Source organism: Mobula birostris, chromosome 26 (assembly GCF_030028105.1).
Source record: "Mobula birostris isolate sMobBir1 chromosome 26, sMobBir1.hap1, whole genome shotgun sequence".
NCBI lineage: Eukaryota > Metazoa > Chordata > Chondrichthyes > Myliobatiformes > Myliobatidae > Mobula > Mobula birostris.
In genome coordinates this window covers 5,706,586-5,719,703 of record NC_092395.1, presented here as the reverse complement: position 1 = coordinate 5,719,703, position 13,118 = coordinate 5,706,586, and the positions used below count along the sequence as shown (strand labels likewise).

Sequence of the window (13,118 nt, the reverse complement as noted above, 5' to 3'; positions counted from 1 at the left end):
CCTTCTCCAGCCCTGTATCTCTTGCACCAATCAACTTCCCAGCTCTTTATTTCATCCCTCCCCCTCCCAGTTTCACCTATCACCATGTGTTTCTCTCTCCCCTCCCCCACCTTTTAAATCTAATCCTCATCTTTTCTTTCTGTCAGAGGCTCTCAGCCCAAAATGTCGACTGTACTTTTTTTCTGTAGATGCTGCCTGGCCTGCTGAGTTCCTCCAGCAATTTGTGTGTGTTGCAAGGATGTAATGTTGAAGCTTTATAAAGCACTGGTGAGGCCTCACTTGGAATATCGTGAGCAGTTTTGGGTCCATTATCTTAGAAAAGATGTGGTGAAACTGGAGAGGATTCAAAGGAGGTTCACGAAAATGATTGCAGGATTCAGTGGGTGTCATATGAACAGCGTTTGGCTCTGGGCCTATATTCATTGGAATTCAAAAGAATGAGGGGTGACCTTATTGAAACCTATCAAATGGTGAAAGGTCTTGATAGAGTGGATGTGGAGAGGAGTTTCTTATGGTGGAAGAGTAAGATCAGAGATGAGGAAGAATTACTTAAGCCAGAGAGTGGTGAATCTGAAATTCTTTGCCACAGGTAGCTGTGGAGACCAAGTCTTTATGTATATTTAAGGTAGAGGTTGATAGATTCTTGATGGGTTAGGGCATGAAGGGATACAAGGAGAAGGCAGGAGATTGAGGCTGAGAGGAAAATTGGATCAGCCATGATGAAATGACAGCAGAGTTGATGGGCCAAATAGCCTAATTCTGCTCCTATATTTATGGTCAGCTAAGACTTAAAAGCAAAAATTACAATATATTCCTCAATATAGTTGCTTAGCAATGTAGTCCTAGAATACTACAGCACAGAAACAAGCCCTTCTGCCCACCTGGTCCATGCTGATCTATTATTCTGCTTAGTCCCATAGACCTGCACTTGCAGCATAACCCTCCATATCCCTCCCATTCATGTACCTTTCTTAATTTCTCTTAATTGTTTATATTGAACCCACATCCATCACTTGTGCTGGCAGCTCGTTCCACACACTCACCACCTTCTGAGTGAAAAAAGTTCCCTCTCATGTTCCCCTTAAGCATTTCACCTTTTACCTTTAACCCATGACTTCTAGTTCTAATCTCACCCAACCAAAGTGGAGAAAACCTACTTGCATTTACCCTATCTTTACCCCTCATAATTTTGTTTACCTCTAGCAACTGTCCTCTCAATCTCTACATTCTAAAGAATACAGTCCTGATCTTTCCTTGTAACTCAGGTCCTCCAGACCCAGCAACATCCTTGTGAATTCTCTATGCGCTTTCAACCTTGTTTACAGTGGAGCTGTAAAGGTGGTGAACCCTGTAGAATTTTCTCTACTTCTGCATAAATCTGTGATCTGATCTTCACATAAGTCCTAAAACTAGATAAAGAGAACCTAATTAAATAGCACAAAAATTATACTTGTTCATTTATTTATTGAGAAAAATGATCCAATGTTACACGTATTTGTTGGAAAACGTATATGAATCTTTGCTTTCAGTAACCGGTGTGACCCTCTCGTACAGTAAGAACTTCAAACAAACATTTCTGGTACTGATCAGTCTTGCACATAGGTTTGGAGGAATCTTAGGTCATCCCTCCTTACAAAACTGCTTCAACTCTGGGGTGTTGGTGGGCTTCCTCGTATGAACTGCTGGCTTCAGGTCCTTCAACAACATTTCTATAGGATAAGATCAGGACTTTGACTTGGCCATTCCAAAACATGAATTTTCTTCTTTTAAAACCATTCTGTTGTTCATTTGCTATTGTCTTTCAGATCATTGTCTTGTTGCATTATCCAGGTTCTATTAAATTTCAGATGACTGACTGCTACCCTGACATTCTCCTGTAAAATTTCTTGATACAAATTTGAATTCATTGTTCCCTCAACGATTGCAAGCTGTCCAGGCTCTAAGGCAGCAAAATAGCCCCAAACCATGATGCTCCTTCCACCATGCTTCCCAGTTGGGATGAGGTTTTTGTGCCCTTTTGCCTCCAAACACAGTGATGTACATTTCTGCCAAAGAGCTCAACCTGTGTCTCACCTGTCCACAAAACATGTCCCAGAAGCATGTAGAACATCCAGGTGTTTTTTTGCAAACTTGAGACTTGCAGCAATTTTTTTTTTGAGAACGGTGGTTTCATCCTTGATGTCCTTCCATGAACACCATTCTTGTTCAGTGTTTTTCTTATAGCAGACACATGAACAGAGACATTTAGCAACTTCTAGAGATTGCTGCAGGTCTTTTGCTGTTACCCTTGCATTCTTCTTCACCTCTTTCAGCATTGCACATTGTGGCTTGGTGTGATCTTTGCAGGACACCCACTTCTGGGGACAGTAACAACAGTGCTGAGTTTCCTCCATTTGTAGCTCATTTCTCTTACCGTGAACTGATGAACATTCAGGTCTTTAGAAATGCTTTCATAGCCTCTTCCAGCTTGGTGCACCTCAACAATTCTACTTCTTAGGTCCTATGAAATTTGCTTTGATCGATCAAAGCAAATTTCAGAGGACCTGAGAAGTAGATGTGCAGCAGTGTTTTTTTTTGGAGAGCAGTGATTTCTTCTGTGGTGTCCTTCCAAGAACTTCATTCTCGTTCAGTGTTTTTCTTACAGTGGGCACATGATCAGAGTTCTAGAGATTTCTGCAGGTCTTTTGCTGTTGGGTTCTTTTTCACCTCCTTCAGCATTGCATGTTGTGCTCTTGGTGTGATCTTTATAGGGTGCCCATTGCTAAGGAGACTAGCGACACTACTGAGTTTCCTCTCATTTGTGGTCAATTTCTGTTACTGTGAACTGTTGAACACGCCAGTCTTTGGAAACGCCTTTGTACCCTTTGCCAAGTACAATTCTTCTAAGGTCCTCTGAAATTTGTTTTGATCGATGCATTGTGCACCTAAACAAATCTTTCTAGAGAGGAGCAGGCTCTGGCAATAAACGACTTTGTGTGTTCTTTTTATAGGACAGGGCACCTCTACACCCCACACCTCCAATCTCATCTCATTGATTGGAACATCTGACTCCAAATGGCTTTTGTAGAAGACATTACCCCAGAGGTTCACATACTTTTTCAAAATAAAACATAATATTGCATTATTTTTCCCAATAAGTAAATAAATAAATGGACAAGTATAATGTTTTTTGTGTTATATATTTAATTGGGTTCTTCTTTAGGGATTATGTGAAAATCTGATCACATTTATGCAGAAATAGAAAAGAATCTACAAAGTTCACAAACTTTCTAACACCACTGTACATCTTTCCTGTAGGTAGGTGACGAAAACTGTACACAATACTCCAAATTAGGCCTCACCAACATATTATACAACTTCAACATAACATCTCATCTCATGTACATTGATTTATGAAGGCCAATGTGCCAAAAGATTTCTGTGTGACCCTACCTACTTATGATGTCTATTTCAATGAATTATGGACTTGTATTCCCAGATTCCTTTGTTCTACCACACTCTTCAGTGCTCTACTGTACACCGTGTAAGACCTACCCTGGCTGGTTCTACTGAAGTGCAAATCCTCACACTTATCTGCATTAAACTTCATCTGCCATTTTCAGCCCATTTTTCAGCTGAAGCAGATCCCTCTGCAAACCATGATAGCCTTCCTTACTGTCCACTACACCCCCATTCGTCGTATCACCTGCAAACTTGCTAATTCAGTTAACCACATTATGATCAAGATCATTGATATAGGTGGCAAACAACAAAGGACCCAGTACCAATCCCTACGACACACCACTAGTCACAAGCCTCTAGTTAGAGAGGCAACCCTCAACAACCACTCTGGCTTCTCCCACAAAGCCCATGTCTAATCCAGTTTACTACCTTATCCTGAATGCTGAGCAACTGAACCTTCTTGATGAGCCCCCATGCAAGACCTTGCCTTCAATCTACTTTCCTGGTAACTTCCTCGAGAAACACTATAAGGTTGGTTAGACATGACCTACCACACACGAAGCTATGCTGACTATCCTTAATCAGTCCATGTCTATCCAAATACTGATATATCCAGTCCCTTAGAATACCTTCCAATAACTTTCCCAGACTGATGTTAGACTTGCCAGCCTATAATCTCCTGGTTTATGTTTAGAGCCTACTTTAAACAGTGAATTTGTTTTATTAGTCATGTAATGCCTTTGCATTACATGCCTTTACGTAGCGGCCACGGTAGTGATGTGGTTAGCGTGACGCTGTTACAGCTGGGGGATGTTGGAGTTCAGAGTTCAATTCTAATGTTGTCTGCAAGAAGTTTGTACAACTTCCTGTGACTGTGTGAGTTTCCTCTGGGCACACTGGTTTCCTTCCACAGTCTAAAGGCTTCGTAGGTTAAATGGTCATTGTAAATTACCCTTTGATTAGGCTAGGGTTAAAATAGGTGGCTTGCGGGCAGTGTGGCTTGTTGGGCCAGAATGGCCTGTTCCACGTTGTATCTCTAAATAATAATTTATAGGATTCAATGATTTGTGATCGGTAATAAACTGTTAATAACTCTCTGGAATATAAATTATTAATACTGTGCAAAATGGTAAGATTGCCTAATTATAACTTTCCATTTCTCTCCAGCTCTGACTGCCTGGTTTAACTGAAGGTGGTAAGCAAGAATGACACATCATCTGTCATCTTTCTCCTTGAGGAAGAAACCTTGTTCTGCCAAAAACAAAATGATAAAACTGACAAATCCTTTTATCTGGATCAGAATTGCAAATGTGAACATGCACATTTGTCATATCTATCTAAAGAGGGGGGACAGTCGATGCATATCATTAGAAGTACTGGATCTCTGTGCTGCAAAGGTTTTTTGCTACAGTCCAAAAGGGAAATAAAAAACCCTTCCCCGACAGTGGAAGAAAGGAGTTAGTGCCTGAGCTTATGTTAAATCCCAGTATGTTTTAATGAAACCTGCAAGGATGCGAGGTTGTTTTGGAACAAAATTTCAAAAAAGTCCTTTTTGCTTGTTTTGTAAGCAATTTGTCTTATTGTTTAACAAAAAATAATGTCCTTGGTTTACAGCATTCCCAGAAAATATTTGTCTTACTCAACTGACACGCAACCACTCCACGTCTCCCTAGTACTTGACTGGGGTGGGGGAGGATGGGAGGGGATTGTTAGCCAATGGACAAAATATCCTACAGACCTTCTCTTGTCCTGCATTTGCGATCAGGTAAATGTGGAGGGCCAACATAATGAGTGCATTACTGAAGCTAGTTCATTCATTTGTAGGGAGTTATTTTATGTAAAATGAGCAAAACTATATTTTTGCATTATTAGACTTTACATTGTAGTTTTTTAAGGTAGCTGGACATAGTGCGTACTCAGAACTTGAAAGGTCTTTGGAGACTTTCATACTGCAGCAACTGTGCTGCAGATTCTAGATAATGTATGACCATAGGTTTGTCATGGATTTATTCAATAAGTGGGAAATGTTTCCACGATATTGTAGATTCCTACACAATGTAATATTCAAATGTTTAAGAATTCATATGAATTGGTCGTGGAATCTAATACGGATGTGAGCAACTTACGTAAAAGTGGCTTGCCTCATGCCAAGCTGAATTCATTTCTGCCGCAGCCTGTGTACTGTGGAAACGAACCCATTGCAAATCAAAAAAACACGGAATCAGTCTTCCACTGAAAACGTACATTCACAGACTCTCACCAGCCAAGCAGAAGACACAGTACTTTTGACGTAACTTTTTTTATTTTTAAAAAAGGTGTGAACAAGTGGAAAACGGACAACAAAACCGTGGGACTGAATGAACAAAATTTTTGACATTTGAGGGTAAAATGCCTGACATTACTAGAACTGCATTAAATATTGTGCAGTGACATTTCTCAGCTCATTTTGAGTATTGCAGATGTATGTAATAGTTAAAAAAATTACATGTGGCCTTTTCATTCTTGTACTTGTGATGCAATGTGGACAGAATGAAAAATGACCAGTGCCTAACATTTCATTAAAAGCCTCTTTTTTGTCTAGTGCTTTTTTTGCTAAGAAAAGACTTGCAGTATACCCTTACAAAGTGAAATTTAAGGAAAAAAGTTGGCTTATTTTCACAACAGCAATCCTTTTATACCATAAATCTTGAAAATGTCTTGGATTCCGAATGTTACTTTTTGTAGATTTTTACTCAATGTCTGATTCGAGAAGTTTATTTTAGTACATGTAGGTGAAGCTTCTTCTAGCACCCATACAGTACTTAAATGTTACACAATTAGATTTCTGATTGTGTTGCTGAGTGCCTCGAGTTCCTTGTGTGTTTTTTTTTGTATTTATACAAGCATCAAAACAGCTGGCTGGAGTATTCAGAAAAGTAGTTTAAATCATTTCCTTTTGCCTTAGTAGTTAACGAGAGCTGTCATGTATATAACAGTAATGTAGCAATAAATGTGCCATTTTTATAACAGGAATGCCCCTCCTTTTTAATGTCCGTTTAATCTTGTATACCCAATGTCATTGTAATAAAGGGTTTTCCTTAAATTTAAAGAAGTGTTTCCTTTTCCACTGTGTAAATTAACAAATATGTATTATGGAATAGATCAATTATAATTTGCACCTATAGCTTTTCACTTTTGTAACAATAGCAAAAAGTTCCCAATTCAAAAACGTATTGTGTTTTGGAAGACCATAATTGCCCACGGGGCACATAATAACGATGATGATTATGTTTTGCTGAACTACAAACTTCTGGCTAATGTTATCTGGCAGGGTACTTGTAATTACACTCATCTGTGACTTTTCTTCATATGGATTATAGCATTTATGACTTATTATTTTAAGGAAAATGCTGATCAATTATTTGTGAAGTTCTTGAAAATTGAGGCAGTACTGTGTAGCTAGGTTTTTTTTTCCCCTCACAGCTGTTGGTTGTCCGTCGTATGCAACAATGACAGGAGGACAGGAGACCTGTGCCGGTGAGTCTTTAAAGTGGAAAAGCTGTTACACTGGGGAAGTTCCACTCTCTCAATCTTGGAAATCCAGGTCCGGTGATAGAAGTACGAGTAGTCATCACAAGCAGGAGTCTTCCTTGGTTGCAGTAGATGACCATGACTTCGTCAGTTTCTTGTCATGCCCTTCCCTTGCCACAGAGCGTTGCAGAACCACCTTCTAGGCCATTGGATTTTACTATTGATCTCATCTGCCATTCCGCCAAGAGCTGACTTTGCATGCTAGGATGGGCATGTCCCCATCTCACACAGCATGAGGCTCACCAGCTACCCTCATCTGATTTAGCCTGTCTGTAGAAGCAGTGTTCATGTGTTTGGCTGTGACTTGGAGCCACAGGTGAGAGCGGAGTGTCCTCATAGCTATTACGTATTGGTATACATAATATCCTGAAATCTCCATACATTATGCAGTTCGCCTCTGTGTGTGAAGCTTTTGGTAGCAATCTGGCCTGAGCTAAAAGTGTGGATACAAGATTTTCTTCAAAAATTTCATCGTGGATTGTTGGGTTTATCCCACTGCTTTGCTGGTCTGTCCTCTATTGGAATGAGATGTTAAGGTGAGGTCTCATCATGCCTTATGAACAGAAATGGTAGATCCCATTGCATAATGTAGTAAAGCAGAAACGTTTCACCTGGTTTCCTGATTTAATATTTAACCCACAAGCTCTATCATTAAGGTATGTTATCGTTATTAGCTACAAAAAGAGAAATATTTTGGGGGATATTATGAGCTTGGTAAATGCACTTTCATCTACCTTTCTTTGACTCTTCACCCTTATCTATCTTCTCTCTCCTCCCTTTCTAGCTTCTGTGTCTCTCGAGATCCCTCTTCATTTCACTAATTAACACAACATAGTGCTGCTCCGCATCATCCGCCATCTTCGATGGGACCCTACCACCAAACACACCCCACTCTCTGCTTTCCGCAGGGATCGCTCCTCTCAGATTCCCTTGTAAACCTGCCCCTCCTCACTAATCTCCCTCCTGGCACGTATCCCTGCAAGCAGCAGAAGTGCCACACCTGTCCATTCAGGGCCCCAAACAGTCATTCCAGGTTAAGTAACAGTTCACCTTGCAAGTCTGTCAGAGCTGTACACTATACCCAGTACGATCACTTTGGTGAGTTCCAGTGTAGATTGGGGGACCACTTTACTGAACACCTTCACTCCATTTGCAACAAGTAGGATTTGCCAGTGGCCAACCATTTTAATTCTAATCCCCATCCCCATGGCCCCTTCACCTGCCATGATGAAGCCACTCTCAGGTTGGAAGACTCTCACTCTCAGGATCTGTTTCAGAGGCCAAAATCATAACATCTTAAAAGACTATGAACCCTTGTAAGGCAACAGGCCCCAATGGAGTACCTGGTAAGGCTGCCAACCAACTGATGGGGGTATTCAAAGACATTTTCAGTCTCATTGCTACCGTCAAAAGTTCCCATCTGCTTCAAAACAGTCATACCAGTGCCCAAGAAGAGCAGGGTGAGCTGCCTTAATTAATGACTTATTATCCAGTAGCACTCACATCTATCATGATGGAGAGCTTTGCGAAGTTGGTTATGGCTGGATTCAACTGCCTAGGCAAAAACATGAACCCACTGCAGTTTGCCTGTTGCCACATTAGGTCTACTGTGGATGCGAACTCATTGCTCTTCACATGGCCTTGGATCACTTGGACAATGCTAATGCATACATCAGACTGCTTATTGGCTACAGCTCAGTATTTAACACAATCGTTCCTGCTTCAAAGCCTGGGCCTCTGTATTTTCATCTGCAACTGGATACTCAACGTTCTCACTGGAAGACCATAATCTGTGCAATCGGAAATAACATCTCCACCTTGCTGATAAACGATACTGGCACACCTCAGTGATGTATGTTCATCCCACTGCTCTACTCTTTTTATACCCGTGACTGTGGCTAGGCACAGCTCAAATGCCATCTATAAATTTGTTGACTATAACTATTGTTGGCAGAATTTCAGATGGTGACAAGAAGGCTTACAGAAGCAAGATAGTTGAGTGGTATCGCAGCAACAACCTTGCACGCAAAGACAGTAAGACCAAAGAATTGATTGTGGACTTCAGAAAGGGCAAGTCAAGAGCACCCACATACCAATCATCATAGAGGAATCAAAAGTAGAAAGGGTGAGCAATTTCAATTCCTGAGTACCAACATCTGAGGATTTATCCTGGGCCCAACATTTCGAGGCATTTACAAAAAAGGCACGACTGTGGCTATATTTCATTAGGAGTTTGAGGAGATTTGGTATGTCACCAAAGAAACTCGTAAATTTCTACAGATGTACTGTGGAAAGCATTCTAATCTGATATGGAGGGGCCACCGCACAGAATTGGAAAATGCTGCAGGAATTTGTAAACTCTGCCAGCTCTATCATGGGCTCTAGTCTCCCCAGCATTCAGGACATCCTCGAGGAGTAATGCCTTATTAGGTGGCATCCATCATTAAGGATCTCCATCACCTAGGACATGCCCTCTTCTCATTGCTACCATCAGATAGGAGGCTAAAGGCACACACTCAACAATTCAGGAACAGCTTCTTGCCCTCTGCCATCAGATTTCTGAATGAATATTGAACACTACCTCAATACATAGAATCATAGAAATCTACAGCCCATTACAGTCCCTTTTGTGCCGACCATGTAACCTACTCTAGAAACGGCCTAGATTTACCCTACCGCTGAGTGCATCTTTGCTCTATCATCTGCTTACCCTTCGTCACAAACTCCCTACAAACTATCTACTTGTGCGCCAACCGTCCCACCTTCTGCCTCTTCACTTCAGTTCCCACCCATCCCCCTTCAAATCTAGTTTAAACCCTCCCTAATACCATTAGTAAACCTCCTCCCAGGATATTGGTTCCCCTCCAGTTTAGGTACAGCCCGTCCCACTTGTACAGGTCACCCCTTCCCCAGAAAAGGTTCCAATGATCCAAGAACTTGAAACCCTGCCCCCTGCACCATCTCCTCAGCCACTCATTCATCTGCGCGATCTTCCTGTTCTAATTTCCCCAACTCGGGGCATCGGGAGTAATCCGGAGATTACCACTTTAGAGGTCCTACTCTTCAATCTCCTTCCTAACTCCCTAAATTTACTGCAGAGGACCTCTACCCCTCTCCTGCCTTTGTCATTGGTACCAATGTACCACGATCTCCGGCAGCTCGCCCTCCCTTTCCAGAATATTCTGCAACCACTCAGAGACATCCTGGACCCCAGCACCCAGGAGGAAACACACTTATCCTCGCGTCTCTTTTGCTGACGCAGGACTCCCATCTGTTCCCCTAACTATTAAGTCCCCAGTGACTATTGCTCCGCCTGACTTCACCCTACCCTTCTGAAGCTCAGAGCTGGCCGCAGTGCTATTGATCTGGCTACTGCTTCCTTGCCCAGATAGGTCATCCCCCTCATCAGTATCCAAAAGAGTAAACCTGTAGCTGAGAGAAATGGCCTCTTTCTCTCTTTACCTCTCCCTCCCTTTACCTCTCTCAGTGTTCACCCATCTACTCCCCGAATTCTGCATTCTGGGTGTAACCACCTACTCAAAAGTCGTATCTATCAAATGCTCTGCCTCCCGGATGATCTCTTTTTGCACTACTTATTCAATTTAACTTTAATAAGTATGTAATACTTAATACTTAACTTTGTAAGTTTTTATTATGTATTGCAATGTACTGCTGCCGTATAACAACGAATTCCACGACATACACCTTTGATCTTAAACCTGAATCTGATATTCCTCATAATCAGTCTGGGCAGTCCCCAACCTTATGGCACAAACATCAATTTTCTCTAATTTGTAGTAATTTCCCCCTCCCCTCTCCTCCCGCTTCTTCCCTTTCTTCCATGGTCCACTCTCCCATCAGGTTCCTCCTCCTGCAGCCCTTTACCTTTTCTACCAATCACCTCCCAGCTTCTCTCTTCATTTCCCCACCCACCTAGTCTCACCAATCACCTCCCAGCTTCTCGCTTCATTTCCCCACCCACCTATTCTCGCCAATCACCTCCCAGCTTCTCGCTTCTTTTTCCCACCCACCTATTCTCGCCAATCACCTCCCAGCTTCTCGCTTCATTTCCCCGCCCACCTAGTCTCACCAATCACCTTCTAGCTCGTCCTCCCCACGTGCTCAGGAAAAGCCTTACAGATTAAAACAAAAGAAATCTGAGCAACGCACTCAAAATGCTGAAGGAACTCAGCAGGCCAGGCAGCATCTACGGGGGAAAATAGTCATAGTCACACTTTATTGATCCCATCCACTACATTATGTAGTGGATGGGAGACATTGTCCAAGATGGCATGCAACTTGGACAGCATCCTCTTTTCAGACACCACCATCAGAGAGTCCAGTTCCATCCCCACAACATCACTGGCCTTACGAATGAGTTTGTTGATTCTGTTGGGTGTCTGCTACCCTCAGCCTGCTGCTCCAGCACACAACAGCAAACATGATAGCACTGGCCACCACAGACAAAAAAAGTACAGTCGACATTTCCGGTTGGAACCCTTTGGCAGGACTGGAGAAAAAAAGCTGAGTAGATTTGAAAGGTGGGGGAGGGAAGAGAGAAACGCCCGTCAATAGGTGAAACTGGGAGGGGGAGGATGAAGCAAAGAGCCGGAAGTTGTTTGGTGAAAGAGACAGAAGGCCATGGAAGAAAGAAGAAAGGGAGTGGGGGATGGAGGAGCGGGCAAGGAGATAACATGAGAGAGGGACAAGGGAATGGGAAATGGTGAAGGGAGGCATTATTGGAAGTTAGAGAAGTCACAATGTTCATGTCATCAGGTTGGAACGGAATATAAGGTGTTGTTCCTCCAACCCAAGTGTAGCCTTATCTCGACAGTAGAGGGGGGCCATGGATGGACATATCGGAATGGGAATGGGAAGTGGAATTAAAATGGGTGGCCACTGGGAGATCCCACTTGTACTGGCGGACAGAGCATAGATGCTTCGCGAAGCCATCTCCCAATCTACGTTGGATCTCACCGACATACAGGAGGCCACATCGGGAGCACCAAACACAGTACTGACCCCAACAGGCTCACGGGTGAAGTGTCGCCTCACCTGGAAGGACTGTTTGGGGCCCTGAATGGTAGTGAGGGAGGAGGTGTAGGGGCAGGTGAACCACTAGGCCGCTTGCAAGGGTAAGTGCCAGGAGGGAGATCAGTGGGGAGGGACGACTGGATAAGGGAGTTGCGCAGGATCCCTGCGGAAAGAAGATGGTGGGGTGGGGTGGGGTGGGGGGGGGGAAGGTGCGCTTGGTGGTGAGATCCAGTTGGAGGTGGCGGAAGTTTCGGAGAATTATGTGCTGGACGCGTGGTAGGAGAGGACAAGAGGAACCCTATCCATGGTAGGGTGACGGGAGGATAGGATAGAGCAGACGTGCGTGAAATGGAAAAGCGGTTGAGGGCAGCGTTGATGGTTGAGGAATGGAAGCCCCCTCAACTTTCTAGATCTACCGCAAACAGGTCGCGCAGGCCGGAACCAAACGGTGAAACAGAGCCAGGCGGTGAACCTGCCGACCCCGAGGATTCCTCTCTTGGCGAATTTGCGTGTCGTGGGGTGTTAGGCGACCTCCGCTTCATACGTGCGGTCAAGAACCATTTTTATGAGACCTTACCTGATCGGTCAATCGCGCTAACTGGAATAGTATAAGGGTAGCTTGCCGAACGCCAGCTCTACCGCAACTAATATTCAGATTCCAATCTGAATCCCTGTCAATGTTATGTATGCTGTTGTTATCGTCTTCATCTTTGCCTCGCCGTTCCCTTGCATGTCAACTCGCTGCTGTCGATTTTAATTTAGCCCCATTAATGTTGGATAAATATGTATGTCGCGATCTCCGTGAGTCTGAAGGCAGTGAAGCCTTTAATTCTAATCCTGCTAAGAAACAGAGACTACAGAAAGTGTGTCAATACAATGTTACCTACTTGGAGTATGGATTTATTCCGTTCCCGTCAGATCAACACTGTGCGTCCGACAGAGTGATCAGCAGCACTGGGGCTCCACAGAGGACTGTCTTGTCTCCCTTTCTCTTCACCATTTACACCTCGGACTTAAACTACTGCACAGAGTCTTGTCATCTTCAGAAGTTTTCGGATGACTCCGCCATAGTT

General features: G+C 43.2%; 1 protein-coding gene across 11 annotated transcripts in view; it reads left to right on the top strand.

Annotated features, from left to right (window-relative positions):
- The window catches only part of tcf3a (transcription factor 3a), a 181,176-nt gene extending 174,642 nt beyond the window's left edge, over positions 1-6,534 (top strand). For 9 of the 11 annotated variants that reach the window (XM_072244562.1, XM_072244560.1, XM_072244558.1 and 6 more), the window contains exon 20: positions 4,609-6,533. The gene's annotated coding sequence lies outside the window, so the exon portion shown is untranslated. Of the gene's footprint in view, positions 1-4,608 lie in introns of all 11 variants that reach the window. The other 2 variants (XM_072244557.1, XM_072244556.1) reach the window with 1 other exon arrangement.
- The last annotated feature ends 6,584 nt before the right edge of the window (positions 6,535-13,118 follow it).